This window comes from Cebus imitator, unplaced genomic scaffold, assembly GCF_001604975.1.
Source record: "Cebus imitator isolate Cc_AM_T3 unplaced genomic scaffold, Cebus_imitator-1.0 Scaffold314, whole genome shotgun sequence".
In the NCBI taxonomy this organism is placed as follows: Eukaryota; Metazoa; Chordata; class Mammalia; order Primates; family Cebidae; genus Cebus; species Cebus imitator.
In genome coordinates this window covers 1949272-1960859 of record NW_016107629.1, presented here as the reverse complement: position 1 = coordinate 1960859, position 11588 = coordinate 1949272, and the positions used below count along the sequence as shown (strand labels likewise).

At 38.0% G+C, this 11588-nt stretch overlaps 2 pseudogenes; both read left to right on the top strand.

Annotated features, from left to right (window-relative positions):
• Positions 1-2819: 2819 nt before the first annotated feature.
• On the top strand, positions 2820-2917 carry LOC119467644 (annotated as a pseudogene).
• Positions 2918-10666: 7749 nt separating this feature from the next.
• LOC108286165 lies at positions 10667-11360 on the top strand (annotated as a pseudogene).
• The last annotated feature ends 228 nt before the right edge of the window (positions 11361-11588 follow it).

The following is an 11588-nucleotide window of genomic DNA, read 5'->3' as shown; positions in this document are numbered from 1 at the left end:
TACATATCTATATGATTTTTTATTTTTAGTTATATGAGGGATGAGAAATACACCATATTCAGTTTTAACTCAGTTCTACCATGTTCCAAGCATCTTGGTGGAGCTTTGTCTTGTTTAGCTTATTGCAAAGTCATTCATGCCTATACTTGTTGAAACACCCATGGTTCTGCAATTCTAAATGAATCACATATATGAAATTTCATGTTTTAGGAAGGGGCACCTCACAAAAGTTAGGCTACACAGTGTTTTCTGTGCCTGAATCATTTTTGCAGTGGTACACGAAGTAATCTACTTATCTGTCCCTCTATTGAAGCCCAGCTCATTAGCCATAATAATCTATTCAGAACTTAGTTGCTTTCCCAGTTCTTGTGCTGTCTTTATCTAAATCAGAGTATCCTAGTATTAATATATTCAAGATATATTTACAGTATCATTTTGGGCATTTGTAAAAACCCCAAAACAGCTGCCAGAGAATATTTTGAATAATTGTTTCTCTCAACTATGTAATATAATTTTCCTTATATAATCTCCATTATGATATTCCTTTTTCTGTTTTTTTAAAAAAATTGAGATTAAGTTCACATGTAGTTGCAAAAAATAATACAGAAAGATCCCATATATCCTTCACTTGTTTTTCCCAGTAGTAACATCTTGCACAACTATAGTAAAATATCACAACCAAGAAAATGACATTGATACAAATCATTAAAATTCACATTTTACCACTTATACATACCTGCATTTGCTGTGTGCATATTTAATTCTATGAAGTTTATTAACGTGTAGATTCATGAGACCATCAACACAGTCAAGATATAGAAATAGTTCTATCACAAATATTCCTTGTGCCATGCTTCTTTTTTCTTAGACAGAGTTTCGCTCTTGTTGCCCAGGCCGGAGTGCAATGGTACAATCTCGGCTCACCGCAACCTCCGCCTCCAGGATTCAAGCAATTTTCCTGTCTCAGCCTCACGGATAGCTGGGATTACAGGCATGTGCCACCACACCTGGCTAATTGTGTACTTTTAATAGAGACAAGGTTTCTCCATGTTGGTCAGGCTGATCTCAAATTCCTGACCTCAGGTGATCTGCCCACCTCAGTTTCCCAAAGTGCTGGAATTACAGGCATGAGCCACCACACCCAGTCAGTGCCATGCTTTTATTGCCAAGGGCTTTTCTCTCCTCATCTCCCTGGTCAACCCCTAATCTGTAATTCATCTCTATTTTTGTCACTTCAAATTTGTTATATAGACTGGGCATGGTGACTCATGCCTGTAATCCCAGTGCTTTGGAAGGTTGAGGCGGGAGGATCACATATGGTCAGGAGTTCCAAATCAGCCTGTACAACATAGTAAGATCCCACCTCTACAAAAAATTTTTAAAATTAGCCAGGTATGGCCAGGTGCAGTGGCTCATTCCTGTAATCCCAGCACTTTGGAAGGCCAGGGCGGGCAGATCATGAGGTCAAGAGTTCAAGGCCATCCTGGCCAACATGGTGAAACCTCATCTCCACTAAAAATACAAAAATTAGCTGGGCGTGGTGGTATGTGCCTGTAGTCCCAACTACTCGGGAGGCTGAGGCAGGAGAATCACTTGAACCCAGGAGGCGGAGACTGCAGTGAGCTGAGATTGCACCACTGCACTCCAGCCTAGTGACAGAGTGAGACTCCATCTCAAAAAAAAAAAAAAAAAAAAAAGCCAGATGTGGTGGCATGTGTCTGTAGGTCTGGCTACTTGGGAGGTTGAGGCAGGAGGATCTCTTGAGCCCAGGAGTTTGAGGTTACAGTGAGCTATGATTGCACTGCTGCACTCCACCCTGGGTGACAGAGCAAGACCCTGTCTCAAAGAAAACAAGTCATATTAATGGAACCATACTGTATGTAACCTTTTGAGATCATGTTTTCACTCAGCATAATTCTTTTGAGATTTACCCAAGTTATCAGTATATCAGTAGACATTCCGAATGGTACAGTAATGTCCCACCAAAAATCTGCTACTCCTCCATACAAGCAATGATGACATTAGCAAAAACTGTTGACATAAACTTATTAGAATTGTGGAAATTAATTAAAGGCTTGCCACATTCCAAGGAATGGTTATCTAAGAAAAACAGGTGAATCTCAGTAAGAACAGAAAGGCTGTGGTGTTTTAACTTGCTCTAATCCTATACACCTCTCCCCAGCTCCATGGAAGCCTTGAAATTCAACAGCTTCACATCTATAGTAGCTATGGAAACCAGAGCTTAGTAGCCACTGAAGAGAAAAGAACAGATTTGAAGCCCAAAAAGGCCCAATCCCAGAGAATTATCACTAGTTGACCTAACAGTTCACTGAAAATTCCCATAATCAGGACTTTTTTTTATCTGACCTATTTCAGAGTACACTCTATGTAAACAGCTTGATGTACAGGGCATTTATTTTTTAAACAACAATCACTAGTACAACAAAAGAAAAAAATAGATAAATTAGACTTAACCAAAACTAAACTTTTGTGCTTCAAATGATAACAACAACCTACATAATGTGAGTGAAAAAAAAAGTAAAAAAGCAACTCACACACTGGGAGAAAATATTTGTAAATCATATAGCTGATAAGCGACATGTCTAGAATATGTAAAGAACTGATACAATTCAACAATAAAAAGACAATCCAACTGAAAAATTGAGAAAAGATTTGAACAGACATTCGTTCAAACAAGATAGACAAATGACCAACAAGCGCATCAAAAGATACTCAACACATTAGGGAAATGCAAATGAAACCACAATGAGATGACCACTCTATACCTTCTTGGATGCTACAATAAAAAACAAAAGCAGATCCTTTTGTAGTTCATAAGCATGATGGCTGGGATTTCACACATTAGAGCCTGCCTCAAGCCTTGTTATCACCTCATTGGAACATTACCCCTTTGACATGAAAATTCAAAAAAGACGAAAGCAAGGATGCCAATGATATGGAAAAACTGAAATTCTCATACCTGCTGGTAGGGGTGTAAAATGGTACAGCTGCTCTGGAATACAGTTTTTTTTTTTTCTTTTCTTTAGACAGACTTTCGCTCTTGTTGCCCAGGCTGGAGTGCAATGGCATAATCTCCGCTCACCACAATCTCTGCCTCCAGGGTTCAAGCAATTCTCCTGCCTCAGCCTCCAGAGTAGCTGGGATTACAGGCATGCACCACCACAACGGAGTAATTTTGTATTTTTAGTAGAGGTGGGGTTTCTCCATGTTGATCAGGCTGGTCTCGAACTCCCGACCTCAGGTGATCCACCTGCCTTGGTCTCCCAAAGTGCTGGAATGACAGGCATAAGCCGCCGCACCTGACAAGAAAACAGTTTTGTGTTCCTCAGAAAGTTAACAGAGATACCATATGACCCAGCAATTCCACTCTAGGTATATAACCAGGAGAACTGGAAACATATGTGCAGAAAAACCTGGTATACCAATGTTCACAGAAGCATTATTCATAACCGACAAAAGGGAGAAAAAAACTGAATGCTCATCAACTGACAAATAGAATGAGCCAAAGGTCAAAATCAATGGAATCTTATTTGTCCATTAAAAAAATAGAGTTCTGATGCACGCTATAACATAGATGATTCTTGGGCATATTATGTTAAGTGAAAGAAGCCAGAAACAGAAGGAAACAGATTGTATGATTCCATTTATATGAAAGATCCAGAATCAGCAAATCCATAGAGACAGAGAATAGATTAGGGATTGCTGAGGTCTGGGGAGCAAACATATGGACAATAAGGTGGAAATGGGGAGTAACTGCTAATAGATATGGAGTTTCTTTTGGGGGTGATGACAGTGTTTTGGAATTACTGGTGATTTTTGCACAACTATCTAGGGTTTGTACTGTCAGCGTTCAAAAAACAACTGAACTGTAAACTTTAAAAAGATGAACTTGTATGTGAATTATATCTCAACAAAGCTGTTTTTTTTTAAGTTCATTTCCTTTTTATTGCCAGAGTATTCCATAGTATGTATATAACATAATTTGTTTAATCATTCATCCACTGAAGGACATTTGGTTTTATTTGCTTGTTTCCAGTTTTTTACTATTACAAATAAAGTTGAAATAAAACAATACTTTTTTTTTTTTTTGAGACAGGGTCTTGCTCTGTCACCCAGGCTGGAGTGCAGTAGCGCAATCTCAGCTCACTGCAACTCTGCTTCCCAGGTTCAAGAAATTATCCTGCCTCAGCCTCCCAAGTAGCTGGGACTACAAGCATGCGCCACCACACTCGACTAATTTGTGTATTTTTGGTAGAGATGGGGTTTTGCCATGTTGGGAAGGCTGGTCTCAAACTCCTGACCTCAGGTGATCCATCTGTCTTGGCCTCCCAAAGTGCTGGGATTACAGATATGAACCCACCATGCACAGACCAAAACTATTTTTAAAACACACAAACAACTCTTATTTCCCTCCTAATTCAAGAATTCTGGGAATTTACATGTTAAACTCTTCTGGTGAAAAATGATCATGCTTCAGTTAGAAGTTTCTTCCCTTAAATTATTTTTACTAATAAAGACTGTAAGACTCCATTCTTTTTTTTCTTCACATTACTAGAACTCATATAGAATTAAAGGAAAGATTTATGATATGACCATATCCCATACTGGAGCAACCCTTCTCTGCTTGTCCAGTATCAGAGATCATTGCTTTCTCCCCCAAAGGGCCTTTCTCACATGCTGAAATTATTCAGTTTATCTTTTTTTTTTTTTCAACTCTTTATTATCGGTCTTCTCCATTAGATTGTTCACTCCATCACATAAGGGACCACATCTGTTTCACCTAGCATAGTCCCAGGCATGGAGTCAGTGCTCATGAAAGAAATAAATGAATGTATTTGGTTCTTATTTGAATTCATATGACAAATACTTGCATCTATGGCTCTCATCATTTAGTGAGTTATCCAGCTTTCTGGGAGAACTGTTATTACACTATTGTTTTTCTGGTTGTTCTAGCAACCCACTGGCCTCCAAAACTACAAGTTAATTCTGATGTGTTCATTTTTTCAGACAACCAAACAGTATTTTCAATTATGAAATAATACTGTTATAAATCACGTTTCTTACACTTTAGAGGGACATCAAGAGGTTTTCTCCTTATCTTTTATGAAGATGGCAAAGAAATAGTAAAGCAACAAATCTATTTGAACCAATAAATGCTAGGGAACAAAACCAAAGCAGTAGGACACATATATTCACTCTCAACTCTTTTTTTTCTTTTAAATTCTCTAAACCTTCCATAAGCACTTGTAAATTTGACTGGGTTTTTCTGTCCAAGTTTTTAGGGAAGTTTTGAAAGGTGATTGTTGCAAAACAAAGAACTCCAAAGAGCTCTGTTACAGTCTAAGTATTTCCTCTATTTTTCCTCATTGCCGGTTGCTTAAATTTCATGTCAAATTAGCAAATGATAATAGTACAACAATTGAGATTTCTACAGAAAAGGTGCAGTATAAGGTACTTTCCCAACTTTTCCCACGTCCCATCCCCTCACATTACAGAAACTGAGAAGAATTTTATCCAACTGGATTAGTTATTCTAAGTGTTACTTGTAGATTACACTGCATTTTCTCTTCTGTAGGTTTTGGTCACAAGTGTGTTCCATGTCATATCTTGGAATATGCCTAAGAGTCATGTTCCATGTCCTATCTTGGAACATGCCAGCTCCAAGATATACCCTATAATAAGTGTTTCACTACACCTTCCCCTATGCAGCTCTGAGTTTGTTTCTCAAAATCAGGGTTGTGATACCCACCAGTTAACAGTCCCATAACCTAATCTAAAAAAAGGTTATGTGCAATTGGCTTTGACATTATAAAAGCAGTATATACTTCAGTACATTCAGCCATCTTCACAAATATACAATGAGGATGCTGTCAAGAGAACAATAAGGAAGGGCATTATAGAGTGTAGTGTCCATATTGCAGATTTTCAGATGGGCATGGTGGTGTATACCTGTAATTCCTGCTACTTCAGAGGCTGAGGTGGGAGGATCACGTAAGCCCAGAAGTTCAAGTCCAGCCTGGGCAATAAGTGAGACCCTGTTTCCAAAAATAAGATGGCAGATTTTAGTGTCAAACTCCTGCTGTATTTTAATTTATGCCTTTGTAAGAACTTCATTTTAATCTTCTAAAAGTCTCCATGCTATTTATTTATGTATATATGTATTTATGTATTTTTGCTTATTGTGAACCTGTCTTAGGACTTTTCTTTTAATAAATACTGAATGCTGTGCAACACTAAGTCATATATCAAACCTTTGAGACAGTTAAATCTAGGTATCTGCCTATTGTTAAAAATTCAAAATGAAAAAAAATATATTGATTATGGCCCAATGAAATGGAAGATTTGCCAGGAGACAATCAGGTGTCCAACCACACAGGTCTGGTAACAATTTCTTGGTAGAGTTACCACGGTCCAGGTTTAGTTCTCTACTTTAAAAGTCTGGATATTCAGTTATTGCTATACCTTGATGACATTTGGGTACTGAATCAGATTAACCGAATCAGTAACACTCAAATATACAAGGCCAGTCATGGTAGCAAGAGAGAAGCAACTCATCACATAAAAGGGATTTTTCAATGCAATTAACAGCCAATTTGTCATTAAAAACCATATAGGCCAGAAGGCAGTAGAGTAAGTTAAGTACTGAAAGAAAAAAATCCTGTCACCCACAAATTTTATTTCTCAAAAACTTTCCTTCAAAAGTAGGGAGAAATTAAGACATTCCCAGACAAAAATGGAAGGAGTCTGTCGCTAGTAGACTTGCCCTATAACAAGTGTTGGCCAGAAGCAGTGGTTCATGCCTGTAATCCCAGAACTTTGGAAGACCAAGGTGGGTGGATCACAAGGTTAAGAGATTGAGACCATCCTGGCCAACATGGCAAAACCCTGTCTCTACTAAAAATACAAAAATTGGCTGGGTGTGGTGGCATGCACCTGTAGTCCCAGCTACTCAGGAGGCTGAGGCAGGAGAATTGCTTGAACCCTGGAGGCAGAGGTTGCAGTGAGCCAAGATTGCGCCAATTCATTCTAGTCTGGCAACAGAACAAGACTCCATCTCAAAAGAATCAAATATACAAAAAATATGATACTGATATATTAACTTACAATTATAAAATATAACCTTTATATCAATTAGCTAGATACTGGTGATCCCTGATTAGCACATGTTTTGTGGTCTAATTTTCATGAGAGAGATGAATTACTGCCAGAAGCTTGCTAGGTGGACATGGACTCAGAGTTCACAGAGCAAGTTCGATCATCTTAATGACCATTGTCAAGGTGGTGTGAGAGGCAAGTTCATTTGACTTCACTATAGGGGGAGACCCAAATGGACTGTTTTTCTGAACAGAGCCATATCTAAATGTCCATAATTGCATGGCCAAATCTTTCCTAGGCTTCAGTGCTGGAACTCTTCCTGCTCTCCTCTGGTTGCTACACACTTTCTTTTACCTTTTTTTTTCTTTGCATTATTTCTGTGGTTACATCATTTCTTCAATTAGATTTATGTAAATTTATAAAGTAGAGCCCATTTTGCCTTTTCAAGATTACATATCCCAGGTAGGCAAAGTGGCTCTTGCTTGCAATCCCAGCATTTTAGGATGCCAAGGCAGGATGATTACATGAGGCCAGGAGTACAAGACCATCCTGGGCAACACAGCAGACCCCATGTCTACAACAAAACTTAAAATTAGCTGGACGTGTTGGGGCATGCCTATAGCCCCAATTACTCTGGAGGTTCAGGTGGAAGGATCTCTTGATCCCAGGAGGTAGACGTTACAGTGAGCTATGACTGTACTACTGTCCTCCAGTTTGGGCAACAGAGCAAGACTCTGTCTCTAGAAGAAAAAAAAAAAGATTACATATCTGCTCTGACTTGTATTTGTTTTCTTTTTAAATTAATTATTTAAAGGTTGTCATATATATTCCAACGTTTAGTTTTGTGTGTGTATTTGGTGGGGATCTGCATGTGCCTCTGGCCTCCATGTACTACTATATCTTTAAACTGTCAGCATATCATTATGTATCACGGATGTGTACGTCCAAGTACTGTTCATCTTTATGAAATGACAATGTACAGAGAGCACAGGAAGAGATATTTATGATGTGTTATGGTGAATTTCATAAATTTGAGCATGATCACTATGTTATTTTTGTTATAAATGCAATGAAATATTGAACATAATCTCTACTATAATATATATTACTTTGCAGATTTCATTTTGTTCAGTATTTCTCAAAGGCTCTTAAGTTTCAGATGAGGATATTTTATTTAGAAAAAGAACTCAAGGAAAACAGGTATGTGAGGCATTGCACAAACTTGAACAATTCAGTAATGGATTCTGTCCTGTGTCTCCCATAACTGGAACATGTAATTATTGAATGACTAACTAATATGCTTAGCTCTATATTAAATGGAAATCCTAAAACACACTGTTGGTAGAAAAGTATAAACCAAAATTACTATTTGTGTAGAAATGCAGTAATTGTGCAAATTTCAGCAAATATATTTTCAGAGATCTTAGTTTCATTAAAATAATGTAAGACAGCACATAATACAATGTTTAGCATAAACTAGATGATCAAAAATATTAGTGTCTCTTAATATTACAAAAAATGTCCAACATATAATAAAAAGTATCAGTCATACCAAGCACCAAGAAAGTAACAACTTGAATGAGAAAAGACAATCAACTGATACCAATACAGATGAATCAGGTAGTATTGGAATTATTTGACAAGCACTTCAAAACAGCTTTCATAAAAATGCTTCAATAGCCTATTAAAAATTTTCTGGAAATGATGGGGAAAAAAGTGAAAAATCCCAGAAAATAAATTGAAGTAATAAAAAAGAACTAAGTGGAAACTATAAAGCTGAAAAATAGAGCTGGGTCTGGTGGCATGCACCTGTAGTCCTAGCTACTTAGGAGGCTGATGCAGGAGGATCATTTTAACCCAGGAGTTTGAAGCTATAGTGCACTATAACCATGCCTGTGACTAGACACTGCACTCCAGCCTGGAAAACATAGTGAGACCTCAACTCTAAAACCAAAACAGAACTAAAAAACAGAAATAAAATAGCAATAGTAGAATGGACAAAACAGAAGATAGCATCAGAGTCCTTCAGGACAGATCAGTGGAATTCACTCAAATTGAACAACAGAGAGAAAAACAGACTGAGGAAAAAATGAACAGAGGCTCAGGGACTTGCAGGATAATAACAAAATAGCCAACGTTTACATCACCTAAGTTCCATGAGAGTTGTCATGGCAGAGAGTGAAACTAAAAGAGTACTTGAAAAATCATTGCTGAAACTTCCCAAATTTGTTGAAAAACACAAAACTGCAGATTCAAGAGTCTGAGCAAATCCCAACAGGTTAAACCTAAAGAAATCCATTCCAAGACGTATCAAAATTAACTTCTTAAAAACTAAGTGCAAATTTAATCAGTTAAACTTCTTAAAGAAAAAAACCTTAAAAGCAGCCAGAGAAAAATGACAGATTATTTTTAAGATAACACCTATTTGAATGACAGTCAATTTCTCATCTGAAACCATAGAGAACAGAAGGAAGTGGCACAGCATCTTTTTTTTAATAGAGTGGGTCTCACTGTCACTTAGACTGGAGTGAAGTGGCCCAATCATGCCTCACTGCAGCTTCCAACTTCTTGGCTCAAGTGATCTTCCCACCTCAGCTTCCTGAGTAGCTGGGACTACAGGTGAGCACCACCATGCCTGGGCTAAGTTTCCTTCTCCCCTGACCCCAGACAAGATCTTGCTATGTTGCACAGGCTGGCCTTAAATTCCTGGCCTCAAGTGATTTTCCCACCTTGGGCTGCGGAGTCACTGGGATTACAGAAGTGAGCCACCTCACCCAGCTGGTACAGCATTTTTTAATTGCTAAAATAAAAGAACTTTCCACTGCAAAGTTCACACCTAGCAAAATTATTCTCTAGGAATGAAGGGGAAGTAAAAACATTCCCAGATGAATGAAAAATGAAAGAATTTGTTGCTTGCAGACTTATCCTTAAAGATTGGCTACAGAAAGTTCTTTAAATAGAAAACAAATGATAAAATATATCAGAGGATTAGCAAGGAAAAAGGAATAGCAGAATGAGCGGAAGTACAGACATATCCAAAAGCATGTTTTATAAATCATACAATAGTATGTTTCATAAACCATGAATTTTATAAATCATATTTGATGACTGAAACAAAAATTATAGGCTGAGCATGGTGGCTCACGAGGCTGAGGCAGATGGACTACCTGAGGTCAGGAGTTTGAGACCAACCTGACCAACCTGGTGAAGCCCCATCTCTAGTAAAAAAAATATACGATTAGCCTGATATGATGGTGCATGCCTGTAATCCCAGCTACTTGGGAGACTGAGGCAGAATTGCTTGAACCTGGGAGGCAGAGGTTGCAGTGAGCTGAGATTGCACCGCTGTACTCCAGCCTGGGCAATGAAAGCAAAACTCCATCTCAAAAAAACTAAAAAAAAACCTATAGGAATTAGTCTGAGTGGAGCAAGCAAGCAAGCTGGGTGGTTGTGTGGTCACATCTCAGAAACCGGTAGTACTTGCAGCATGGCTGACTGACTGAAGAGCAGATTGCAGAATTCGAAGCAGCTTTTTCACTATTTCACAAATATGGTGATGGAACTATAACAACAAGGAATTAGGAATTGTAATGAGGCCTCTTGGGCAGAATCCCACAGAAGCAAAATTACAGGACATGATTAATGAAGTAGATGCTGATGGTAATGGCACAATTGACTTCCCTAAATTTCTGCTTCCCTGAATTTCTGACAATGATGGCAAGAAAAGTGAAAGACACAGACAGTGAAGAAGAAATTAGAGAAGCATTCTGTGTGCTTGATAAGGATGGTAATGGCTATACTAGTGCAGCAGAACTTCACCATGGGATGACAAACCTTGGAGAGAATTTAACAGATGACAAGGTTGATGCAATGATCAGGGAAGCAGATATTGATGGTGACAGTCAAGTAAACTATGAAGAGTTTGTACAAATGATGGCAGCAAAGTGAAGACCTTGTACAGAGTGTGTTAAATTTCTTGTACAAAATTGTTTATTCGCCTTCTCTTTGTAACTTTGTCTGTAAAAGGTTTCTCCCTACTGTCTAAAAAATACCCATGAATAGTAATTAGGACTCTATTCCTCCATGTTTCCTTCCCTTATCTTACTCTCACTGTCCTGAAACCTTATTTTGGAAAACTGATAAAGTAACATGTTACATGTGGCTTATTCTGGATATATCTAAGCCCTTCTGCACATCTAAACTTCGATGGAGTTGGTCAAATGAAGAAACATCTGGGTTATGCTTTCTTTAAAGCTAGTTTTCTCTAGGAACTGTCAGCATGTTGTTGAAGTGTGTAGTTGTAACCATGCGTGGACTATATAGATATTCAACAATATGTACTTACAAGTTGCACTACTGCAAAATGGGCGTACTATCCCAGTACTTGCACACTACTTTTTTTTTGTACTGCTGGTACTATACCAGAAAATAATTATTTTTTTTTTTTGAGACGGAGTTTCGCTTTTGTTGCC